Genomic DNA, 26,613 nt, shown 5'->3' with positions numbered 1-26,613 from the left:
TTGTGTGTGTGGAGATCATAGTCAAATATTCCAGGGGTATTATCAGTCAGTCAACAAGCATTCATTATGTGCTTACTATGTACCAGGCACTGTGCTAAGTATGATGGCTACAAAGAAAGACAAAATTGGTGTCCTTGCCCTTATGGAACTCACATTTTAATGCAGGAGACAATATTAATGTATTTTGCAAATTGGAAAAAATTGACATATTGTGCAAATAATCTCATAGGAAACATATTAGCATAAAGGGGAGAGAGGCAGGAAGTGAGAAAGGCTTCCTGTATTTGAGTCATGTAAGCCAGGAGCTGTAAGTAAAGAGAGAGCATTACAGGCAGGGGGACAAACCAAGGAAAATGTTTTGTAAAGTTCAAACTTCTTCATAAATGTGACCTTTTGTGATGATTACTTCTCCTGAGTATGATCCTCTTCTGCAATGGGCAGGATGCAGCTATTATAACCTGTTATATAGATAGAAGAAGCTGGAGAGGTAAAATAACTTGTCTAATGCAGGTATGAAAGCAACATAGTATGATGGAAAGAGAATCCAATAAAGAAACTAAAGAGGTGTCCATAGACCAAGAAATACACCATAGTGTACAAATTAATGGAATACTATTTTGTTGTAAGAAATGAAGAAAGCAACAGCTTCAGAGAAAGCTGGGAAGATGTATATGGACTGATTCAGCATGAAATGAGAAGAACCAGAACTGTTTGTATAATAGCAGCTATCTATTGGGCACCTCAAACTGGATGTCCCATCATTATCTTAAACTTAACATGTTCAAAACCAAACCCATTTATCTTTCACCCAAATCCCTCCCCTCTTCCTAATTTCCCTATCACTGTGAAGGACACTATCATTCTCCCAATTGCCTAGACTCACAATCTGGGTGTCATTCTCAATTCCTCTCCCTCTCCCCCTGACCCCCAACCATTTCCAATCAATTGGAAGTCCTGCTGATTCGATCTTCACATTATTTGACACTGTCATTACCCTGGTATAGTCCCTTATCACTTTACAATGTAATAATGTAACTTTCTTTTGTGTTCCTGCCTCAAGTCTCTCCCCACTGTTGCTCATTAAACTATTAACTTGATCTTCCTATAGCACGTCTGAGCATGTTCTGCTGCTAGTCAGTAAAGCTCCCCATCATTTCCAGAAGCAATGCAAAAATAGCACTTGATACCCTTCACCCCCTACTCCTTCTACCTTTCCATTCTTCTTACACTTTACAGCCTCTTCCTCCCACATACTCTGTGATCCAAAGACCCTTGACCTCCTTACTATTTCTTAATCAAGATGCTCTATCTTCCATCATTTTCTCTGCTTGTCCTCCACATCTGGAATGCTCTCTTTCTTCATCTCAGCTTTCTGGCTTCCATCAAGTCCCACCTAAAAAAATACCTTCTACAGAGAGCCTTTTCTAATCCCTTTCAATTCCAGTCCCTCCTCCCTCTGTGAATTATTTCAAATTTATGCTGTGTGTAGTTGGCTTGTACTTAGTTGTTTGCACATTGTCTCCTCCATTACATATATTATGAGATCCTTGAGGGAAAGGATTGTTTTTGCTTTTCTTTTATCTCCCCAGATCTTAGCACTGAACTTGTCATATATGAGGCATTTAATAAATACTTGTTGGCTTGATATTGGAAAGGCAAACAGCTTGATCCATGCAATGACCAGTCGTGAGTCCTGGGCAACCACCTCCTTTTAGTAAAATGCTGGACTGAAGATGAGATGTGTAGTTTTGGATGTAGCGAATGTAGAGACTTGTTTTGCTTGACTATGCACATTTGCTACAAGTATTGGTTTTTTTTCTTTATTGGAGGTTTGTGTGAGAAAATAAATATGGATTAAGTGAAAAAACTTTACTTAATTTTAAGAATAAGCATTTGAGAGACTTGGGTCTAGGTTTGGTTCTGCCAGTAACAACATGTGCCATCTTAGGCAAGTCATTTGATCTCCCTTGACCTCATTTGGATATGTAAGAAAAAAAATACCAAACAAAACCAAAAACCAAGGAATGATCCTTGCTCTGCCAGCCTTGAAGTGTCACTGTTAGGGCCAAATGAGGTAATGTCTATGAAAGTAACTGTAAGGAGCTATGTCAATGGAAGGGATCATTTTACTCTTTCTTCAAGAGTTTAAGAGTAGTGGAATCTGTCTCCCTGCCTTTAACATGCTCTGAATAAGGCCCTTTAAGCCCTGTCAAGACAGAAAAGCCTCCCAGGTCCTCCTTTCCACTTTCTTGTGCCTACTTCTGCACTTTGCCAGGACTATTTCCAGAAGATCCTCTGAATTCTCCTCTGACAATCTTTTTTTCTCTTCCAAAATCTGATACAAATGCATCTCTTGAAAGAGGAATAGTGGCTCATTTTTATATAGTGTTTTCAAAGTACTTTACATGTATTATACAGGATGCCCCAAAAGTATTACTGCAATTCAAAGGTATTATAAATATAAACTGCACTAAGACTTTTGGGTATATATGTGAGTGTGTGTATATACCCACACTCACACATGTGCATACATACATGTGTGCATACATGCATACACATACTACATGATCTCTCTATATAAAGTATAATATACATTACATATTTTATATTCATTTACATAAATATCTTATTATTCTATATAAACATTTTACAATTATATAGGTACATATATGTGTATACATACATGCACACACATAATACAAATATATAGGTATATATGTGTATACATACATGCACACATATAATACAAATATATATGTATATAAGTGTGTATATATATTAAAAATATATATGTATATATTAAAAATATATATATAATGATCTTCATTTGATCCTCACAACAATGCTATAAGGCAAATGCTATTATCCCCTTTTTAGAGTCAAATAGACTGAAGCTGAGACAAATTTAATGACATCTTGAACTTACGTATTCCTAACTCTACTTATGGTACTCAATCTACTACACTACCTAGCTGCTAGAAAGCTTTCTCTTAATAATCTGACTCATTTTCTTTGTTCTTTCCTTTTTTTATTGTTTCATACCTCTGATACCATATTTGGACTGTGAAACTCATTCTTCCATTTAGTAAATGCTCATAGAATCATACCCCAGAAGGAGAAAAAGCCTTAAGGCATGAAGTACTGAATTTTCCAATTGGAAAAAACTCTGAGATATAAAATATAGACTATTAGGACTAGAGGGGACCCTAGAATGAATGAAAAAAGCATTTCTGGAACACTTTCTATGTGCCGGGAATTGTACTAAGCACTGGAGATACTAATACAAGCAAGCAATACAGTCCTTGGCCTTGAGGGGCATATGTTCTAATAAGGGAAGACAAATAGAGGAGCTACAAAAAAGCAAGCACACCCTGTGGCTTGGTTTGGAATTGGCCCATAGTGGCAAGGAGATCTGGTTGGTTTTTTTTCATTTGTTTGTTTGTTTTAGTTTTCAATGTTCATTTTTGTAAGATTTTGAGTTCCAAATTTTTCTCTCTCCTTCCCTCTCCTCCCTCCTGTCCAAGACAGCATGCAATCTCATTTGGGCTATACATGTAAGATTAGTTGTGTGAATCAGAACAAAAGGAGAAAATCACAAGAAAGAAAAAAAAAAGTGAAAATGATATGTTTCAATCTGCATCTGAATCCATAGGCTTTTTTTCTGGATTTGGATAGCATTTTTCATCATGAGTCATTTGGAATTGTCTTAAGTCATTGCTTTGTTGAGAAGAGCCAAATCAATCACAGGCGATCATCACACAATGTTCTTTTAACTATGTACAATATTCTCCTGGTTCTGCTCATTTCACTCAGCATCAATTCATGTAAGTCTTTCCAAGTTTTTTGAAATCCACTTGTTCATCATTTATTGTAGCCCAATAGCATTCCATTACATTCACATACCACAACTTATTAAGCCATTCCCCAATCAATGGGCATCCCCTCAATTTCCAATTCTTTGCCAAAACAAAAAGACTATCATAAATATTTTTGTATATGTGGGTTCTTTTCTCTTTTTATGACCTCCTTGGGATACAGACCTAGTAGTGGTGCTGATGAAATAATGCATAGTTTTCTAGTTATTTGGGCATAGTTTCAAATTGCTCTCCAGAATGGTTGGATTGGTTCACAACTTCACCAACAATGTATGAGTATTCCAGTTTTCCCACATCTTCTCTGGAAGTCTAGTTTTTAGCAAGATAAAAGGTGAAAGCTTAGCTGTCAGAGTCCCAGATTCCAGGAGCAGAGCATGAGTTTCTAAGGGTGAGTAATTTTGAAGCTATTTAGAATACAGGGAGGATAGTTTGGAGAGGACAAAGAAGTGAATGAAGAATGGAAAACATGGGATGGCATATTTATAAAGGACTTTAGAGTAAAATATTTGCTTTTTTTGTTGTTTTTTTTCTTATCTATAATCTATCATCCTATCTCAATACTCTGGAATATACAGCAACTTTTGAATGCCTTATGATAAAAACCTATGATCCAGTGTCATTTGCCACTCAGTGTGTGACCCATCAAGCAAGATGGTATATATGTGTCCTAAGACAAATTGACTTTGTTCAATTTTGTAAGGATATTTTTTTTTAAAAAAAAGTAAGTACCACTGCTATGTACTACTAGGAATCCCAACCCCACCATCCTTTACTCTCTGGTTCCCTTAAACACCTTCCTCTACCCCTCAATATCTATGACTTAAAGGCAAATTTCATTTCAAAGATAAAATTGTCCTCAAGATTCAGCTACTCTATAAGACAATTAGAGCATACTGATTAATAGCTGTTTTATTTGATTTCTTTCCTTCTAAAAATCTACTGTGAGTTCAATGGGGCCTGAGGGCTCCCTAATCCTACCCTAACACAGAGTCCTCCTCTGTCTATACTTTTTGTGATCTTAATCCTATCTCAATATATTTTTTAAAAGTGTCCTTGAATAGTTCTTGTCCTACCCTAACATAAAATGTTAGAATTGAAAGAAACCTTAGGAGAGAGAGAGAGAGAGAGAGGGGGAGAGAGAGAGAGAGAGACAGAGAGAGAGAGATGGAGACAGAGAGAGAGAGAGATGTGAATGGATGGATAGATGGAGGGATGGATCAATGGATAAATAAATAGATGGATAGTTGGATAGATGGCCCAACACATTTCTTAAAGTGCTTACTATGTTCCAGGCACTGTGCTAAATGCTAGGGATAGAAATATAAGAAATCAAGGCAATCCCTGCCTTCAGGGAGGTTCTATTCTAATTGGGGTAAGGAGGAAACAATACACAAAGGGGAAAAGAAGAGGCAGAGCTACAAAAATGGTGACATGTTTGAAGTTGGTAACCTGGAAGCAAGTGAGGTGGACTAGGCTAGCCAAGAGATCCAAGGAAGTTTCTCAGCCAGTCCTCTGTTGAAAAGATGGTCATAATTATCTGAGTGGAGGAACTATGATCTTGAGCAGGCAGTTGGAAAGTATGTAAGAGAGAATGTGAAAGATGAAAGTGACTTCTGAGAGCTGGGAGTTCATTTCATCTATTCCCCTACTTTTAAAGACTTTTACTGTTGTTTATTGCCCATCAATTATTGCATTTGCTCTGGCATTCAAGGTTGTCTAAGATCTAGTCCCAATTTTTTTCAACAGACATGTTTTCCATATCTATATATCTCATATCTATATGTCTACATATATACCTATAGATGAATATATACCTATATGATATTTAGGGGCTATATACATATGGACATGATATTTAGAGAAGTAGAGGGTTCATAAAACATGGAAAACTCAAGAGGATGTTAAAAAAACAAACTACTTGATTTAGAGTCAGAAGACTTTGGTCTTAAGTCTGAATTTTTATTGTGTGAGTGCAAGAAGTCATTTTTCTGCATCAGAGCATGATCTGTCAAAGGGTATTGTAAAGCTCATATGAAATAAACAATGGTAAGTATTTTGTCATTCTGTAATGGACCCTGTAAATTCCAGCTCATCATTATTGGCATTATTGCTGTTACTAATAATGAATAAATAAATAATAATTGATCAGAGGCAATCAACTATGAAAAGTTTCAAGCTATAGAGAATGGGAAATAAGGAAGGGTAGTTCAATGGCTCTGATTAGGGGTCCTGGGTCAAAGAAGGAAATTTGGCTAAGTGGAATACTGGGAAAGCATTAACAGACTTAAAAAGTACTATTTTTCTCTTTGTGTGTGTATGTGTGCATATGTGTGTATATGTATGTATGTGGGGGGTGGAGGGGAAGTCCCTTTCCCAAAAGCAGAACTTAGATTATCTTGGGGCTGGTTAAAAATTTTATTACCCTGCAATCCAACTGATGATGAGCTGCTCTGCCCTACTTCAGCTAGTACTCCAACCACATAACGAGGTTTAAAAGTAGCTAGAGTATTAACTAACCATGAAAATTGAGATTACACATACTTTGGCTAATTTCCTTTTTTTGAAATTACCCCTCACATAGAATTCCCAGGGAATACTTGAAATGTAGATCCAGCTGAGAGCCAGGAAAACAAACACAAAAAGAGAGGCCTGGAGGGGAAAGATAACATAAAGTACATCAGACAGAATCCAGGAGTGGATGGAACTCCTGAGATCACATTTGGATGCCTCTAGAGAGCATGGATTCAACTCAAAAGCTGAGGATTTAGGGAGGGCTGCACCACAGGAAAGAACTAACATAGCCTATGGGATAGAGTAAGATTAGCAAGCATTTAAACAGTACATTAAGGTTTGCAAAGTGTTTTACTCATGTTGTCATGACAGTTCTGAGAAGTGCTAGTATTTTTCCCGTTTTATAGAAGAGGAAATTAAGGCAGATGTAAGTTAAGTGACTCAGTCAGAGTCATCCAGCTGAGAAGTGTCTGAGGCAATATTCGAACCCCAGTCTTTCAGACTCCTGGTCCAGCACTTGGCCCACTCGGCCAGTTCCCTGTCTGTTAGTGCAATAAAAGCTGGACAAGGATGATCATAGATTTTGAGCTGGATAGGAATCTTCAACGCCATCTGATTCAAACTATTCATTTTACAGATGAGAGATTTGCATATGAATCTTGCTTCTAAGTGTACCAGCTATGGGACCATAGGTCAGTTATTTGATTAGTCTGAATCTGATTCCTCATCAGCAAAGGGGGAATGAAAGGATCCACCTCACCAAGCTGTTGAGAGACTAAAGAGATAAAGTTCCTAAAGCACTTTGTAAACCTGTGAAAGAGAGTTCTTTACCTGTTTTACATCATGGAAATGTCATTTCTTTGCAGTCTAGAGAAGCCTGATAACTCCGTCTCACAATAGTGTTCTTAAATGCATAAAATAAATTATACAGGATGACAAAGGAAATCAATAATATTGAATACAGGAATTAAAACTGTTAAATAATGTTTTAAATATATAAAATGAAACACAATGGATTACAAAGAAAATAAATCATATTAAAAACAGTTATCAAAATATGGTTTAAAAAATTCATGGACCCCAGGTTAAAATCCCTGCCTTAAACTCTATGTGAATATAAACTATTATTAGGATTGGAATGAAAGATGAATTGTTCTACCTGGGAAGGAAACATAGAGGGGGAGCAGCCTGTTAAGAGACTGATTAATGAGTAAAGCAAGATCAAATTAGTTTAAGTAATGAGACTGATCTGTGATGACCTTCCCGTACAGGGAGAAAGTGAGCTGCTCACCACGTTGATTTTCAAATTTTCTTTTAGACCCCTGTGCATGACAGAATATCGTGGGGGAATATTGGAAGAAGATAAAGTTGAAAAGGAGCTTGTAGATAGGTCACAGAAGGCCTTGAACATCAAGCTGAAGATTTTGGACTAGTAAATTCTTTTCATCAGAGCAACAATATACCTGTGTATTATTATTCTCCAAGATTTTGTCACTTTGTACTAAAGTAGTTTTTGTACACTAAATGGCTAATTGAACACATCTCCGGGAAGGGAAGGAAAGGGAAGGGAAGGGAAGGGAAGGGAAGGGAAGGGAAGGGAAGGGAAGGGAAGGGAAGGGGAGGGAAGGGGAGGGGAGGGGAGGGGAGGGGAGGGGAGGGGAGGGAAGGGAAGGGAAGGGAAGGGAAGGGGAGGGAACAGAAGGGAAGGGAAGGGAAGGGAAGGGGAGGGGAGGGGAGGGGAGGGGAGGGAAAGGAAGGGAAGGGAAGGGGAGGGGAGGGGAGGGGAGGGGAGGGGAGGGGAGGGAAGGGAAGGGGAGGGAAGGGAAGGGAAGGGAAGGGAAGGGAAGGGAAGGGAAGGGGAGGGAAGGGGAGGGGAGGGAAGGGGAGGGGAGGGGAGGGGAGGGAAGGGAAGGGGAGGGAAGGGAAGGGAAGGGAAGGGGAGGGAAGGGGAGGGGAGGGAAGGGGAGGGGAGGGGAGGGGAGGGAAGGGAAGGGGAGGGGAGGGAAGGGATTAAGCTTTGTTTAGTGTCAACTGTGTGCCAGCTACTGTGCTAATCACTTTACAGATATTATCTTATCCCAGTCACACAACAACTCTGCTCAGTATAATGGGATAAAAGAAATAAGACTTGTCCCTTGAAGGGGTGGGGAGACAAATGCACCTCTCTATCCATCTATCCGTCTATCATCTATCTATCTATCTATCTATCTATCTATCTATCTATCTATCTATCTATCTATCTATCTATCATCTGCCTATCTATCTATCTATCGTCTATGTATCTACTTTCTATCAATCTGTCTGTTATCTGTCTGTCTGTCTGCCTCTCTGTTTGCCTGCCTGTCTATTTGTCTGTCTGTCTGTCCCTGAATCTAGCAAAGAATTTAGAATGTAGAAGACATGGTCCTAAAACCTTACAAAAACCTGAGTAGGTGTGGAGAGTTTTTTTTTTCTCTCCTTACTCTCTCTTTTTTTCTTTATCTTTCCTGGTGGATATTATAGCACCTCCTGGTCAGAAGAAAACTTCTCCTTACTCCTTGAAGTTAGGAAGCCTCATGGCCTTGTATCAAGGAGTTCCCAAATAGGCCAAGGAGAAGTCATCTAATTATATCTTATTCACCGAAATGCTTGAGTGTTTGTATCTTTATATACAAATTACCAAGTTATAAAAGTTATAAAAGCTTTATTTTGATGGGTTTTTGTATTTCTTACTAAGCTAGAAATTTCTCTGAACCTCCATTTGCTTTGTAATGCTTCTCTTGAGGATAAAAAAAAATCTATTTATTGAGAACAATCGGATGGGAGAAGGATTTCAGTCAATGCCAATTGTACTGTTAACCATTGCCAAAATGATCCCAATCTAGTAAAAGCATTGATCTTTAACAGATTTGGTGAAGGAGAAGAAGGCATTAGCAGTACTTATAATAATATGGAGAAGTTCTATGAGGTTGGGATGAGAATGTACTGAGCCTATGACACCTCTGTAAAATGTGTCGAATCCATTTTATCTGTTTGTCTAACTGCTCATGGTATAGCAGTCTACAATTGACAAATTATTTTTTCCCCATAATAACCCAGGGAAGTTGGGAGTGCAAATACTGTTAAATTCATCATTTTATCAATTACAAAGTGACTAGCCCAGAGTCTTGTAGATGCAGCTAAATTTGGGAGGAAGAAGCTGATTCCAGATCTTCTCACTAAAATTATTTTTTAAATGTTATTGTATATATCTTTTGTACATAGCTTATATACCTTTCCTATAAGTACTTATACCTTATATACATCTATAAGATGTATCGTATACTTTTGCATATTTCAAGTATTTGTTTTTGCCATCACTTTTATTTCCAAATATAATTATTCCCCTCCCCTACCTAGAGTCATCCCTGATAACAAAGAACAAAAAATAAAAAGGAGGGGAGTAGTAGTTTAGTTACACTGACCAACATATTAGCCGAGTCTGAACATATGTGTAATATTCCACACCACTGGTCTCTCACAACTGCAAATAAGGGAAAGAAGTTCATTTTCTCATCTCTTCTTTGAGACTGAACTTGATCTTTATAATTATGTAGCATTCAGTTTCATTTTTTTGGTTTGCTCTTTTTATTTGTATTGTTGTAGCCATTGTCCATCTTGTTTTCCTGGTCTACTCACTTACTTTACATCTGTTCATGTCTTCCAATGCTTCTCTGAACTCTCCATCTTTAGCATTTCCTATGATTCCATTCCATTAATGTACCACAATTTGTTTCATTTATCTCACTGGATAGGCATCCACTTTGCTTCTAACTCCTTGCTATTACAAAAAGTACTGCTATAAATATCTTGTGAACCCAGAGCTTTAAGTTCAAATGGGTAAAAATTAGTGCTCTTTCTGCTATAATATATTTTGTCACAATCCACTTTTCTTCTTGTCATTTGTCCCTTTCTTAATAGAGTACTCAGAAAAAGTGGATTCTGGTTAATTGAAGTTTGTACAATAGTTATGAATCCCCCCAGAAGAGCATGACACACTATTCACCCAGTCTACAAATTAGAAGCTCTGATTTTCACCTTTCTCTAGCTTTCTTGTAGATGTTTTAAAAAGTACAGGCTGGGGTACAGGGATGACAAAATAGTACCTTTTTGGGGAACAAAGATTAAAGTTACCTGATACTAGAGCAAGGTCAACATATATATTTGGGAAAATAATAACAGTCCTTTACACACACAAAGGATGTATTTTACAAAATACTTGCCCAGAAATTATCTTATGTGGCTTTCATAATATCTCTTAAGAGTGAATATTATCACAATTTTACATGTGAGGAGAATAAGGCATGGATTGCCACAATTCTAAGTCCACATGACTAGTTAGCAGCATAGGTAGACTCTTACAGCCAGTAGACTTTTCCTTTCTTACCACTTGGAGTTCTTATCTGTCTGTGGGTAGGAAATATAATACTGGGTAATATCCTCTTTGAAAAAAATCTTCTTAGTATTTCAGAGTAAGACTTCTCTCCCAGAGTGGGAGGGTCTTGACTTTCAGAAGGGCCTTTCCTCTTCAGCTGCTCTGAGGCAAGGAGGAAGCAGGGAAGAAAACTAGCAGTGTGTGGGAGAACAAAGAGAACAGATATTCAAATGGAAGAGGAGATTCCATTTTCTTGAATCTGCTTTGGCAGAGGAAACAAGTAGGAAGGCATGCCTGAGAGAAACGGATTTCCTTTTGAGAATGATCTTGGAATGTTTTTGATTTACTAAATGGGATCTTAAATCAGTTACTAATTGAATTCTGTTTACTGAATCAAGGAAAAAAAATCCTTTTTGGTTGGGGTGATGGCCTGGGAAACATTCCCTGCCCTACCCTACTGAGGTTACCTCATTTTTATTCTAACTTTTCTCTGTAATAGTTTCCTAGAGTTCATTTTCTTGAGGTCTCTTCCCTTGGCAAGATCATACCTAAACAACCTTGAAGAGAAACAGAGGTTTGGAGATTTATAGCTAGGAAGGACCTCAAAAGCCTTGTAGTCTAATCCCTTTATTTTTAATATGAGGAACTGAGGCCAAGAGAGGTGATATATATGGGAAGAAAGTGGCAGAGCCAACATTTGAACTCTAGGATCTTTGAATACTTAGAATCATAGATGTAGACCTTTTCATAAATGAGAAAACTGATCCCCAGAGACAATAAGGGCCTTGGCCAAGGTCATCCAGGTAGTAAGTGGTGGAGTCAGAATTTGTACTTAGTAATTCCAATAACAGCATTCTAAATCCTTTCCTAAGTTCCCTTTTCACTTCTGCACACTGCTGGGGAACCAGAAATAGATCTGAAGTCAGGAAGAACTTAGTTCAAGTCTCAGCACTATTAATTATGTTTGACCATGTGTACTCACTTCTCCCTGGGCTTTACTTTCCTTATCCAAAATTAGGGTTTTGGACTAGCTTATATCGATGGTCCTTCACAATTCTAAGTCCTATGAGCCCAAGAGATGATAGTTCTTTTTCAGAGAATTACAGTGCTAGACCCAGGGCTGAATTTCAATTTGATTTCAATCTGCGCTGAAATCTTGCCTCAGATTTTATTAGCTATGTGATCCTATATGAGGCAGACAGAGATGAAGTGACTTGTTCTGGGTTATATCGCTAATAAGTTTCTAAGGTGAGATTTGAACTGAAGTCTTTCCAACTATAGACCTCAAGCTCTAATCACTGTGCCACCCTGGCTGCCTCAAGATGCAAGGGATATTAATCGACTTGTCTGTGGTTACTTAGGCAGCTGGTATCAGAAACGGGATTTGAATGCAGGTCCTCTGATTCTAGAGAATTTTTTCTATACTGCTCCCAGCATTACACAAATAACAAGTGACTGAGCCTAGTCTAGAATCCAGGTTTCTTCACTTCCATACCAGTGATTTATCTTCCCAGAATATCACAGTCACAGATTGTTTGACCCTCAGTTTCCCAATAAATAAAGAGGATATAATAATGGTATGCCCCAAGGGTTGCTATGAGGATCCATTGAAATGCTACAAGTAAAGTCCTTTGCAAACCACAAAGGATTATATAAATGCAAGATATTATTCTTTCAACAACTGCTTTGAAGGGGTCAACTCATTCCTACAGCCAAGTAGCCAACCCTACCTCTATGAGCTCCTTAAAAGGCATGTCAGGGCTTTACCAGTAAGGATTTATAGTTATGGCCAGTCAATCCAACAAATTTTCTCAATAGAACTGTATAAAGGGTAGTACATCATAGTAGATAATGGACCAGCTTTGGAGTCAAGAAGACCCAGATTGAAATGTTGCCTCTGACACTCACTAAGCTACATGACAAAGAGCTAGTCATTTAATCTTTCAGTGTCCCAGTAAACTCTCAAAGGCTGTTAGTTATTTGCCCTGTTGCCAATCTACATCAGAGGAGACAAGTTCACAGCACTACTAAAAATTATAAGTCTTAAAAAAAAAAACATGAAATTTAAATGAAAAACATACACAAAGACACAAATATAGGAAGATTTGCAATTATTTGCAAAACAAATTTGTATTTGCAATACAAATATGAGAATACAAAGATTAAAAATTCAAAGCTTCTACTTTTAAGGAGATAACAGGATGATACAATGAGTCTACTGGGAGTTCTTCAGCAAAAATGGTAATTGACTTAGAAAGTACTAAGAGAGAGCATCTGCATTGAGAAAGGTCTCTCCTAAACAGCCCAAGTCTGCGCATCTGACCCTGTATGAAGTGGAATCTTTCAAAGCTGTATTCAAGTGATGGGAAGTAATCTTCCTAGCCAGGAATCTATAGCATGGGTATCTACCTAAAGGTTATAGAAAGAAAAGAGGAAGGCAACCAGAGATAGTTCAACCAAGAGGTTCTGAGAAAATATTGATGATGAAGAAACACTGTAGCAGAACATTTCTGAAGGCATATCAGTACAACTAATTGATAACCTATCAGTCATCTTCCAGTTTTTTTTTTTTAATTTGATGGGAAATATTGTGGGAAAGTGATGAAAAGTATAAAGATTCTTGCAGAAATGGTGGTATGATATCCTGGGAAGACAGATCACTGGTATGGGAGTAAAGAAACACGGATTTTAGACTAGGCTCAGCTATTTGCTGTGTAGAAAGACTCTAGAATCAGAGGACCTGCATTCAAATTCTGTTTCTGATACCAACTACCTGAGTCACCATAGACAAGTCACTTAATGTCCCTGGAAGCTTGAAGCAGGTGGTGGTTAGAGCTCTGAGCCTATAGTTGAGAAGAACTCAACTCAAATCTCATCTTAAAAATTTACTTTTGATGTAATCCTGAACAACTCACTTAATCTGTCTGCTTCAGTTTCTCAATTGTAAAATGGAGATATAATTCTTATCTCTGCCTCATATGGTCTATTTGATTTTAGGGACCTTTGAAACTCAGTTTCCTCTTTTGTAAAGTGAGAAGTTAAATAGGTGATCTCTAAGCTCCTACCCATTTCTAACATTCTGTTATCCTGAATTACAGTTTGACCTTTGGCCTTTATGCAAGATCAAACGATGTTAGAATTGGAAGGGATAGATCCCAGAGGTCAATCAGACCTGAGCAATAGTGCCTCCTTCTGTGATCCCAACAAGTGGTCATCCTGTTAGTATTTTAAGCACTCCAGTAATAGAGAACCAGCTCCTGAGGCAGCTCACTACCCTTTTGGAGAACTAGGTACTTTCTTGAACTGAACTGAAATCATCCTCCCTCTAACTTATAGGATCACAGATAGAGATCAGGAAGAGACCTTAGGGTTTGGCTAGTTGAACCCTTGGTTTTACAGATGAGCAGAATGAGACCCAAAGTGGTTAAGTCACTTGCCTAGGGCCATATAGGTAATAAGTGGAACTGGAACTTGAACCCAGCTGGGTCTTTTGACCCCAGATACATTGCTCTTTCCATGGCTCCCCAATGCTCTATCCAGTGCTCCTAACCTTGCCTTCTGATGAGACTAATCTTCTAGACAAATGCTCAAAGACAGCTGTTGTATTCCTTCCTTGAATGACCTCTAATTCAGGCTAAACATCCCAAGTTCTCCAGCCTCCATTCCCTGGGATAGAGATAGAAATTTGGGAAGCCATGGCCATGACAGCAGGAGCTAAATGTTTTCACAGAACCTTTGAAAAGAATACCATTATTATGGATAAATTCAGAAGAGATAAAATAATAGCCACATCATGATGCCAATTCACATCCCTCATTTCTGCTGGTTCCCTGGGAAAGTCAACCATCCCCTGTGAGCTTTTGATGTAAATTGAGTGGGACATCTTCTACCTGCCAGAAGGTGGGGAAAGACTGTGGTATTTGTTACAGCAGTGAATGTCTCAGAGTAGGCTTTTGGGAAACGGCCTGTCAAGGCTTCATTTCTCTGTAGGGCTTCAGCAAACACAGAGAAAGTGGCCACAGCCTTGTTGCTAGCCTTTGGTCACCCCCTTACAGATTAACGGCTGTTTGTGCTGCACACAGAGTGTTTGCTTGGACATGACCGATGTTTGTGAAATTGAGGTCATTCGGCTCCTAATCAAAGTTCAGACACCAGACGGGGAGGCATAAAGAATTCCGATATCATAATCTCTAAGGGAGGGCTTGGAGCCTGAGGGAAGGCAGCAGTAAATTGTGTGCCCACGCAGCCAGCCATGTTGCAGACCCAGCACCAGTCAACTGGGGAATGGGAACCTGAGCACTTGCCCAGAGAACCAGGTGATGAATGGGAGGGAATCAGACAAATGTTTTTTTTCAGCAATTGAGCTTGGATGTGACTCCATAGTGACACAGATTCATAAACTGCTAGAACTGAAAGAGGCTTCTGAGTTACTGGATTCAAGTCTCAAAGAGGTCTTAGACATCACTCCTGCATTTCAAATTTTTGTCAATGCTATTTTTTTACCATGTTAATTTCCAGATATACGCTGTCCTCTGGACTTTCCTTCAAATCAAAGAAAAAATAGTGGAGTTAAACCAATGGACAATATGACCGTAGCTTACCGTATTTTTAACTATTTGTTTCTATCAATTATCCCTACCTCTCTAATAAGAAGAGGGGATGTATTTCATCATCTCTTCTCCAGGACCAAGATTGGTCCTTAAAATTCATCTAGATTTGGCTGCTTTTTAGTGTTTCTATATGTATTTCTATAGTGACTGTGTGTATCATTCTCCTAGCTCTGCTTACTGAACAAATTATTGGTTCATATAATTCTTCCCACATTTCTCTAAATTCCACATTTGTATCATTTCTTATGGTACAACAGTAGTCCATTACATCCCCCTGTTATACTTCATTCATTTTCCCTCTAAAATGGGGATCTACTTTATTTTCATTTTTCTATCCTCAAGAATTATTGCAATCATTATTATATATATATATATACGTATATATGTGTGTGTGTGTGTGTGTGTGTGTGTGTGTGTGTGATCTTTCTTTTTGTCTTTGGCCCTCTTGGGGTATATGCCCAGCAGTACAATTGCTGGATCAAAAGGCATGAATGATTTGGTGTCTTTTCTTTTAACCCCCTTATTTCATAGGTTGAAGAAACTGAGCCTTAGAAAATGGAAAGGGCTGGTGCAAACTTGTTAGTGACTGAAGGAACATTAAATGAGGTCTTCTGATTCAGCATTAGTGTTCTTTCTGTAAATGAAATAAGATTTTAGGGACCTAGAGAAGGGTTATATCCACACCCCTAGAGGGAAGTGTTCTCTTTTAGAATTGTTTTGTGTTGGAAATACTCCCTGGGGAGCTCTAGAAATAGAAACTAGGAAGGGATGATGGGAGAAAGAAGGAAAAAAAAATATTAAGAGAAGAAGATAGGGAGGAGGAGTAAGAAAGGTTAAGTAGTAGTCCTAAGCGAGGTCTGTGGCAGAAGCTGTGGACAGATGGTACCACCCTAGCAAGGAACACACAGTGCTTGTCCAAAGCACAGAAGCCTTCGTTTTATTTTTAATGAAATAAGAACTAGGTTTTATCCTTCCCTACTAAAGCAGCGTGGCTGCCATCCTCTGGCCCCCCTTCACCATGCTTCCATGAAAGCCTCAATCTAGAAATCCACTGAAACGTGGAACTTTTACAAAGGTTGGCATGACCTAATGAGAAACTTGCCATGTGGGATACCTCCAAGCTTTTTTCCTCTCATTGGGGCAGGATGGATGGGTCTAAAAGGCTGAGATATGGGGGGAAGGGAGTATTCTTGCCTCTTTCAAACCAGAGGACTGAAACTTAAATAGAATCATGAATGTTGGAATGAGCAGGGATGTTAGAGCACAAAATGTCAAAGTTTAAAAATAATCTCCAGCCCCATTCTTTTACAGAGGAGAAAAGTGAGGTCCAGAGATAAGTGGACATGCCCTTAGTCCCACAGTTTGTGAGAGACAATGGTCAATCAACAAGCATATATTTGACATTTAACAGGTACTATGCGAGTCACTGGAAATACAAAGAAAGGGATAAACAGAAATCTCTGACCTCAGGGAGCTCACATTCTAGTGGGGGAGTCAAGCTGTTAATAACTTCATACACACAAGAAATAGAGAGCCAGAACCAGAGTCTATCTCCCATAACTCCCAGGCCAGTGTTATTTCTTTTCCAATATCCTGATTCCCTTGGTACTTGTTGCAATAGCTAAGAGTAACCAAATATTTTTGCAATGAACTACCCCAGGTAAGGTCTTCCAGTCAGATCTAATCATAAGAAACCCACAGAGTAGGAGTGGGGAATTTTAGGAGGATAGGCAAGAAGAGATTTCCAACTCCTCTGGCTGTCTTAATATAATGTAAACCTTCATTAGAAAGTTTTATTCATGTCTTTTTTAAATATCATGTTCATATATTACCCCTCTTCCTCACATAATACCCTCCCTCTAACAAAGAAAAGGTGTTAATTAAAACCACTTGATGCAGTGGTTGTGTCTGTGAGGTTAAGCAACATTCCCCTTTCACAGTATTCCACCTCTCCATTAAGAGGAGGCAATTGTGTTTCAGTTTCTGTGATCCAGAACCAAGATCAATTGTTGCAATTAATATGAGTTAGTATTATTTTCCTTTATAATATGATGGACATTTTTTAAGTTTCTTTCCTGATATGGCTTACTATACAGTGCATCCATTTGTACAAATCTTCCCACGTTTCTCCAAATTCCTTATATTTGTCATTTCTTGTGGTTCATTAACATATTACCTTCATATGCCATAATTTCTTTATTTCCTGTTAATCAATGGGTACTCACTCTTTCAAAAATTTGTGCTACCACAAAAACTGCTGCTATGAATATTTTGGTAATTATGGGGCTCTTTCTCTGCCTTTGATCTCCTAGGAGTATATACTCAGAATTGGAATAACCAGGTCAAAGTGTAGTGACATTTTAAAAAATTGCAAATTGCTTCCCTAGAACATCCACTCCACCAATCATGTATTATTGTACCTGTATTCTCACAATCCCTATGACAGCCATCTCCAACCTTTCTCCTCTTTGTCAATTTGATTGGTATGGAAACCTCCATTTTCAGTTAAGCTGCTTCAGATGACTTAGGATCACCGAATGGGTTAAATCACCAACTACTACTGCATTCGTTTTCATTTCAAGAGGGTTTTTAAAGATGGTTTGTGCAATGGAGCATTGATTTCATGTCAGAGAATTTGGGTTGGAGTTCTGATTTTGGTCATTACTAACTTTCTGATTATATAAGAATCATTTCAGGTTTTGGGAGCCCCTGGCTCCTTATCTAGCAGTAACCTCACAGGAGTTTTTTGTTTGGCTGATTTCTTGCTTTGTTCTGTTTGGTTTTTGATGAGGAAAGTATTTCGCATACTTTCCAAATCACTATAGTTACGTGAGCCGCTGCTGTCGTCCTTATTATTGCTGAGACATTCTCTGAGAGAATAGACTTAGTTGATTTTACTCAGGATTCTCTCCTGTTACTTTCTGGACCAAGAAATCTCAACTTTCATAAACTTCAGAAATGAATGTGGCTCTATCCCAGCTCAGAGGGAAGCTGGGGCAGAGCTTATAAAGACTCACAGAGCATCCAGCAAGGAGGCACCACCTCTGATGGTGTCCTTGTCTGGGAAAACTTGTTGGAAGCGTATTGGTGCCAGATCTCATTACAGCCATGAGAAGGTCCTTGCAGGATGTGTCGCTTGCAGACATCTCTTTCAGAGTGAGCTCAGGTTTCTTCGATGCCTGCTCTATTCCCCCTGACATCAGGGCATTTATATTTGATGGTGCTAGGATGAATTATGCACACTCCCTGCTGAACAAGGATTTAATGAGGGGGTTTCTTTTCTTCCCCTTTCCTTTGCTTCTTAATGGATTCTAGCCTTTGAATTAAGCACAAGCTCAGTCTGAGAGCTCCAGGGGATACAGACAGAGAAAACGACCCAGTACCTAGGCTTTCCTTACAGCAAACATAGCCAGGTAGTATGACATACTTGAATGAATACTTGATTTGGTTATCAGAAGACATGAGTTCCAATCTTGCTGGTGGGGCCATGATCAAGTTATACAACTACTTGGGCTTTTAATTTTGGCTTCTGTAAAATGACTAAATGGAGCTAGATGATTCCTAAGGATACTTCTATCCTGATGTGACTTTTCTGTTTCAAATTGGAACAGCTACTTTGACCTTAGGCTGTAATAATAGAAATCTAGGGTATGGGACAAGGGAGGTAATATCTGAAGAACATAGGATGACGTAGAGGGCTCAAAGAGGAGAAATTCTGCCCTTATGAGGGTCCAGAAAAAGGGTCTTCTGTTCTAGCCTAGTCACACTTAGAATACTGGTCCAGTTCTGATTCAATGTCAGTTCAATGAGCATTTATTAAGTATGTGCTATGTTCAAGGGGGAAAAGAATGAAGGGAACAGACATTATTAAGGGGTTACTATGTGCCACAGTACTAAGGGATACTACTGTGCTATGAGATTTACAAATAGTTCGTTTGCTAATATTGTATCACTGTGCAGAATTCTGAGTTTACAGAAACAAAACAACAAACAATCTCTTCTGGCTATTGTTCCACTAGGGCAAAATAATGTGTACACAGGTAAATGAAGGCAAAATACTTTGAAAATGGTAAAAGAGTATTGAAGGGGCTGGGAAAGACTTTCTACCTGGCATTTCAATTGTATCAAATTGTATCTTGAGGGCACCTAAAAAGTGAAGGAGAGAAAGTGAGGAGAGAATGCCTTCTGGCAAGGAAAGGATGGGAATGAGGGTGGGAGGCAGTTTGTATGAAGGCATGGGAACCAGAGGTGGAGTCATAAGATGGGGGAAACAGTAAAATAGGTCAATTTGACTGGAATAGAGGATGCATGAAGAGAAATCATGTTACTTCACTCTGGAAAGGTAGAATTGAACCCAAGGGTGAAAGGCATTGAAAGCCAGGCTGAGGGTTCCATACTCTAGTGGTGAGCCACTGACAATTCTGGAGTAGTAGATTGGCGCCTTCAGAACCATGCTTCAGGAAGCTATATTTGACAGCTGTCAAATTGAGGAAGGAAGAGACTGAGAGCAGGGAGACCAATTAAGAGGTTATTATAGTAGTCCAGACGAGAAGGGAGGTGGACGTGTGCTAAATGTGCAGGGATAGTATGAATGGGGGGGGGGGGGGCTGGGGGTTAGACATGAAAAAGCATTGTAGAGGGATAGAACTGATAAAAACTTGGTAACCAATTAGCTCGCATTTTAGAAGGGACATTAACAAGCTGAGATGTGACCAGGGGAGGCTGACCAGAATGGTGAATATATTAGAAGTCATTAGAACAGTTAAAATGATGGGAGGTGTTTAACATAGAGAAGAGATAACCAAGGGAGGGCACAGTGACTGAAACCTGAAGGGCTGTTATTTGGAAGAGTGAATAGATTGCTGTGTCACCCAGATGGCAAAACAAGGAATGTCTACAGGGAGACAGATTTGGGCTAAATATAAGAAAGGATTTGCTGACTTTTCAAGCTTTCCAACAATGGGATCGTCTGCTTCATGAAACAGTGAATTCCCTGACTCAAAAGTATTTGATCAGAGATTGGATGAGTCCTTGGCAGGGACATAAAAGGCATTACTACACTGAGAGGGACCATATGATCAAAGACCCTATATAGAAAGAAATGAATGCTGGTGTAGTATTGATGAGATTGTGAATTGGTCTAACTACTTTAGAAAGCAGTCTGAAACTATGCTGAGAAAGGTCTTATAGGCTTCAGGATCATCAGTAAGATAAATTCTTAGAGCTTGGAGAAGCCATGGCACGATACTTTTGGAAAGGCAGGAGTGGGCCTGAGGATAGAACAGAATGGGAGTTCTGAGTTCCTTCCCATGAGGGTGAGGAACTTTCTCCAAGGAAGTCAAAGACAAAAATAAATTGGATACAATTCATTTTTTTTAATGTATTTTTCTTTTTTTTTACAAATCTAGGATGTATGCATGTCAGATTATGCCAGGTTTTGTTCTCCTTTATCACAAATTCTTATATGAAATGTTCCCTTTCCCCAAACTTTCAATTCACTTCTACTTCAGCAATCAGTTCCTCCTTGGTGATGAGACACAAATTCAAAATAACAGCTGAAGGATGACATTAACATGAAGGCAAACCAATATATTATTACTTACTCTGCTTTTGACAGACAGATATGCCAGTGTGCAAATAATTGGAGTCTGGTGTCTCTGCTATATCACACCTCCAAGTCAGATTTTTATTGTGTTACTAAAGTCTTTATCTATTTCCTCTTGCTGCTCAGGTTGTCTCTAGTGTACCCCAGAATGTGCAGCATCATTTTCATGTTTTCTTGATTGATCTTCCCTCAAAATGTTTCTACTATGCTTCTTCTCCCCACTCTTCCCCATGCACACCTGAATTCTGGATTTCTTCATATAAGTATATACTGGCAACATGTAGTGTTACTACCCCAGCTCCAGCCCCTTTTAATCAGTAAGTTGATCAATAAGAGTCTGTTGGGTTTACCATGTGCTAGGCTCTGCTCTAACCATTGGATATAAAAAGGAAGGCAAAAACGTCCCCTCATTCTCAAAGAATTCGTATTCCGATGGAGAAGATAACATATAAATGTCATAATGAGGTACTGAGAGATAATGAAAACTTAAACTAGAATGGTGGATATGTAAGCTCCTAGCTATGTCTGACTCTTTGTGACCCCATTTGGGGTTTTCTTAGCAGAGATACTAGAGTGGTTTGCCATTTCCTTCTTCAGCTCATTCTACAGGTGAGGAAACGGAGGCAAACAGGGTTAAATGAATTGCCTGGAGTCACAGAGCGAGTGTGTGTCTAAGACCAGATTTGAATCATGAAGATAAGTCTTCCTGACTCCAGGGTCAGCATTCTATCTACTGCACCACCTAGCCATCCCCATATAAATAAGTAGATACATACATATAAGTATATAATACAAAATACATATGAAACAGACAAATGATGATCCCAAAGGGGAAGTACCAGCAACTGGAAGGACCTACTGCAGAGGAAGGTAGGATCTGAGCTATCTTAAAAGAAGTCACAGAAATTAAGAGGTGGGGGTGTAGAGGAAAAGCAATTTAGGCAATTTAGATAGATAGCTAATGAAAACCCAAGGATTCATGAGACAGAGTGCTGTCATGGGAAAGGAAAAGTAGCTGGGTCATACATAGAGTTGGTGGATGTAGGAAGGGGTCAAATGAGAAACAAATGTAAACTCCAGGTGGAGGACTTTATATTCAATCCTGGAGTGAATAGGGAGTCACTGGGAGTGAGGGGTGCCATAGTAAAACCTGCACTTTAGAAAAATCATTCTAGTATTTGAATGAAGGAGAGATTGGAGTGGGGAGAGATCTGAGGCAAGGAGACCAAAGAGCAATAGTCCAAGTGAGAGGTAATGATGGTTAAACCAGAATGGTGGACATGGAAGATCTTATTTTCTTTGAATAAAATACATCCCTTCAGATTAACCTTGGAAGGGTGAGGTGGTGGTCATAAAATTCAGTATGTCAACTATTTCTTTCCAAGAAACTTCTTGGCATAATGAATGCAGTAATGAACTCAAAAATAAGAAGATGGGTTCAAAAACCTTCCTCTGATACTTTCTAGCCAAGTGACCATGGACAAGTCAGGAAACCTCTCTGAGTCCCAGTTTTCTCATCTGTAAACAGAGCTAATAATATCTGCAACACTTACGTCATAGAGTTGTTATAAGGTTTAAATGAAATAATATAGGTTAAGTGCTTTGCAAACTTTACATTGTTATTGTTCAGTCATGTCTGACTCCTTGTGACCCAATTGAGGTTTTCTTGGTAGAAATATTGGCATGGTTTGCCATTCTTTCTCCAGCTTATTTTGCAGTTGGGTTGAGTGACTTGCCCAAGGTAACATAGCTAATATGTATTTGAGACCAGATTTGAATTCACCAAGATGAGTTTTCCTCTATCCATTGTGCACCATCACCATCATCCTCACCATCATCATCATCATCATCTTACGCTGAACTTATCCCCATGGTCTTATGGAAGATACTTTCGTGCAAGAAGCAGAAAGCCTTGTACCAAGCAAGTGGATGGATTTATGTGGTTGAATCTGTCAGGCAAGTGCCCCTTTAGAGAGCCCCCAGTGTTATTAACTGGAAGAAATTCTACAGTGTGTGCAATAGGCTTGTAGTATGTAGAATTTTAAAGTGGTTCATTAATTTACAATTCTACCTTTTATTAAATTAATTTGCATTTTAATGAAAAAATGAGTTGAGCCTATGCTTTTCCCCCTGTGAAAATAGAGTACAGCCTTCCAGACACTAAGGGTATGGGTGCAGAGCCAAGTCCCACACAGTCTAACATAGCCCAAGGCAGGATTCTGGCGCTAGTAAAAGCATTGAGCCACCAGGCAGTGAAGGACTAAGCAAAAGAAAAGAAGACAAGCTCTTGGAAAGTACCCCCAAAGAACTATTGCCTAGGTTTCTCTCCTTAGCCATAATAACTATCTTCATTCTATTAATAATCATTATTTGCATTTGCATAGTATAGAGTCTACATGGCATCACAGAAAGGGCTCTAGACTTGGAATCAAGAGACCTGGGTTCAAGTCTCAATTCCAACACTTTCTAGCTGTGTGATCATAAGGAAAATCATCTCTCTGAGTTTCAGTTTCCTCATATAGGAAACAGAAGTAATAATTTTCACATAACTCTCTAAACTCTTCCTCTGATACATCACTGACAGGTGGAAGGGACTCTGGATTCTATGCTGGAAGAGTAAATGCTCTGGCAGCCCCCCCATGTAGCTATAAAAGTTTGAGTCTGGGCCTGGTAACAATTTTCCAGTATCTATCCATCAAGGGCAGTTAAATTCAGAAAAATTCGTCACCAGACTGACTGAAGAGTGAGGATTTTTTTTCAGTCATATCAACTCCCAACTCTTGAATACCATCGATTCAAAATGCATAGGAGTTTTGAGAAGTGTCATACCCACTTTGGATCACTTCTCCTTCTTGTTCTTGCCCTGGTGAGTTAGATCACCCAAGGGAACTTGAAACCTTGGGTTCTAAGGGGGTAGTATGTTGGTATCCATTTCTAAAATCTTAATCCTCAACCCCTCAGTGGTGACCTTCCCATTAACATTTAGCTATTGTACACAATTAGATCAACCCAATGACATTTACAAAACTAGCACAATAACAACAGTATCCACAAACAAAAAAATTCCCCTCATAAACCTGGGGCTCACATTTCCCCAAATGCACACAGTACCCTGTGGTAGGGAAAGTGCAGTACAATGGTGGTAAGGCATACATATAGGGCAGAAGGGAGGGGACGAGATTTTTCTCTTCTCTCCTATCTATCATCCATGGAGTCCATGGGTGGGGCTACATTCCCAGTAGGAGACACCTCATCCAACAGTTTAAGAGTTATTTATTTCTAGAGAGTTTGAGGCACACTTGATTCAAAGTTAGATTGGAAGAACATGAGATGATATGGAGAAGAAAGAAGTCAGAGAAGGGAAACTGATTCTTGGGAAAATATCACCTTTTGATAGTGCCTCCTTCTATAGAACTACAGATATTTTCCTGGACTTATCACAGAAATACAGGGATATATCTGTAAAACACTGTACTGACTGATAACTATCTAAAGAAGTTATTGTTTTTGTTTTTGGAGGATATTGACATTTACGAAAAGATCCGGTATAGACAAGTCCAGAACCTTGAACCCAATTCCTGGAGCACACCAGAGACAGTCCAAGAGAAAAAGCAAAAGAAAAAAACTCAGAACCAAAGAATGTTCAAAATGGAAAAGACTCCATCTCTTTAAGGTCCAGGCTTTCCCAGCCCTGAACCTAGTCTGTGTGAGGGCAAAGCTCAAATTCAGTGGGGTAGAGTACCTTACTCCTCTAGGCCTCGTAGGATCTGTTGTGACATTTACATGATTCCAATTAATTATTTTAGCCTCAGTTTCATCATCCATAAAATTGAGATGATAATAATAACACAGGGTTATGTCAATCAAATAGATAAATACCTTTAAAGTACCTTACAAACCTTGAAGTTCTATAAAAAAGGTCAACTATGATCATTGGTACCACTGTCAACCTCATCACCATCGTTATTAATTATATTATTATAATCATTCTCTGACGTTTGAAAGAGAACAAACTGACGATAGCTTTCCATTGCTCCAGGGCTCCTGAATCATGTGTACTTCCCCAGTTGTAGGCATAGCAATGTCCACCTCATCTCTCCAAACTCTAGGGTCATAAGAGTGTATAGAATGTTGTTTGTTGTCTTGAGGAGGGAAAGTGGAGAGAGGGGGAGAAAATTTAAAACTTATGGAAGTGAATGTTGAAAACTAAAAATAAATAAAGGAGTAAATGGGGAAAAAAAAACAATGTCGTTTGTTCTGGGCTGTGCCAGCACACCCTGGGACAAGCATGGCCATTGGTCTTTCTCCTGCCCCTGGGTAGGGTTCCCCTCAAGGGCAAGGGGCATTGTGCTTCTCCTAGGGCCTACTGGCACCCTTGGCCCCTGCCGACTTCAAACCATGCTTCTGATGCTGTCTCACCCTAGAGCCTCCCTCAGCCCCTGCAGCCTCCTGGCCATTTAACTATTCCAGGAATTTCTCTCCACAAGACCTCCTTCTCCCATTGATATGTTCTTCTCCCCAGCCTTCATTTTGTGCTGGGACCCAGACAGGCCAGCCTTCATTTCCCTGGTGCTGCTCCTGGCTCTTTGGACTTCAAAACCTAGCTCTCATGCTGAGTCCTTTCATGTTCCCCTATTCCTTCTCAGCTTTTCAGTTTCCTTTTGATGTCTTCTTCCTTCATCAGACTCTAAGTTCCTTGAGGGCAAGGAAAGTTTTTTGTTTTTGTTTGCATCTGTATGCCCAGCACTCAGTACCTTGTTAGACTCATTGTGGTTATTGTTTAGTTGTTTCATTTGTGTCCAACTCTTCATGATCCCATTTGGGGTTGGAGTCAAGAATTGTCTTTACAATTTGACCTCAGACACTTACTAGCTTTGTGACCCTAGATAAGTTACTTAACTCTGCTGACCTCAGTTCCTCATCAGTAAGATGAACTGGAGAAGGAAATGGCACATATTCAGCACCATATAAATATTAACTATTATTTTTTTGGGCATCTATGTGGCAGAGTGGATAGAGTGCCAGATCCAAAGTCTGGAAGACTCATCTTCCTGAGTTCAAATTTGGCCTCAGACACTAGCTTTGTGACTCTAAGTCACTTAACCCTGTTTGCCTCAGTTCCTCATCTGTAAAATGAGCTGGAAAAGGAAATGGCAAACCACTCCAGTATCTTTGCCAAGAAAACCCCAAATAGGGTCACAAAGAGTTGGACAAAATTAAGCAACAAAAATTTAAATATTTATTTCCTCCTTTATTCCTGTCTCCTAGGTGGGTGTATTCCTAGACCCCATTCCTTTGTGCTGACATGCTTCCTGTCATCCACTTCACTTATGCCCTTGATACAATTCCCTCTTATCTCTTTTGGAAGTTTTCCTTTTCAAACATTCTCTCTCTTACATCTTCAATCTCTCCTTATCTCTAGACTGCTTCTCCTTTGCCTACAAACATGAACCCATCTCCTTTATCCATTAACAACCTTCACTTGACCCTCCCATCTATCATTCTCTATCTCTCCCTCCTTTCTCAGGCAGACTTCCAAAACGACATCATCCATTCATTCCTTACCTTTACTCCCTTACATCCCACTCCCTTCTTAGGTCCTTTTGGTTGGATTCCTGA

The sequence above is a fragment of the Notamacropus eugenii genome, chromosome 1 (assembly GCF_028372415.1).
Source record: "Notamacropus eugenii isolate mMacEug1 chromosome 1, mMacEug1.pri_v2, whole genome shotgun sequence".
Taxonomy (NCBI): domain Eukaryota; kingdom Metazoa; phylum Chordata; class Mammalia; order Diprotodontia; family Macropodidae; genus Notamacropus; species Notamacropus eugenii.
Note: the sequence above shows the minus strand (reverse complement) of the source record.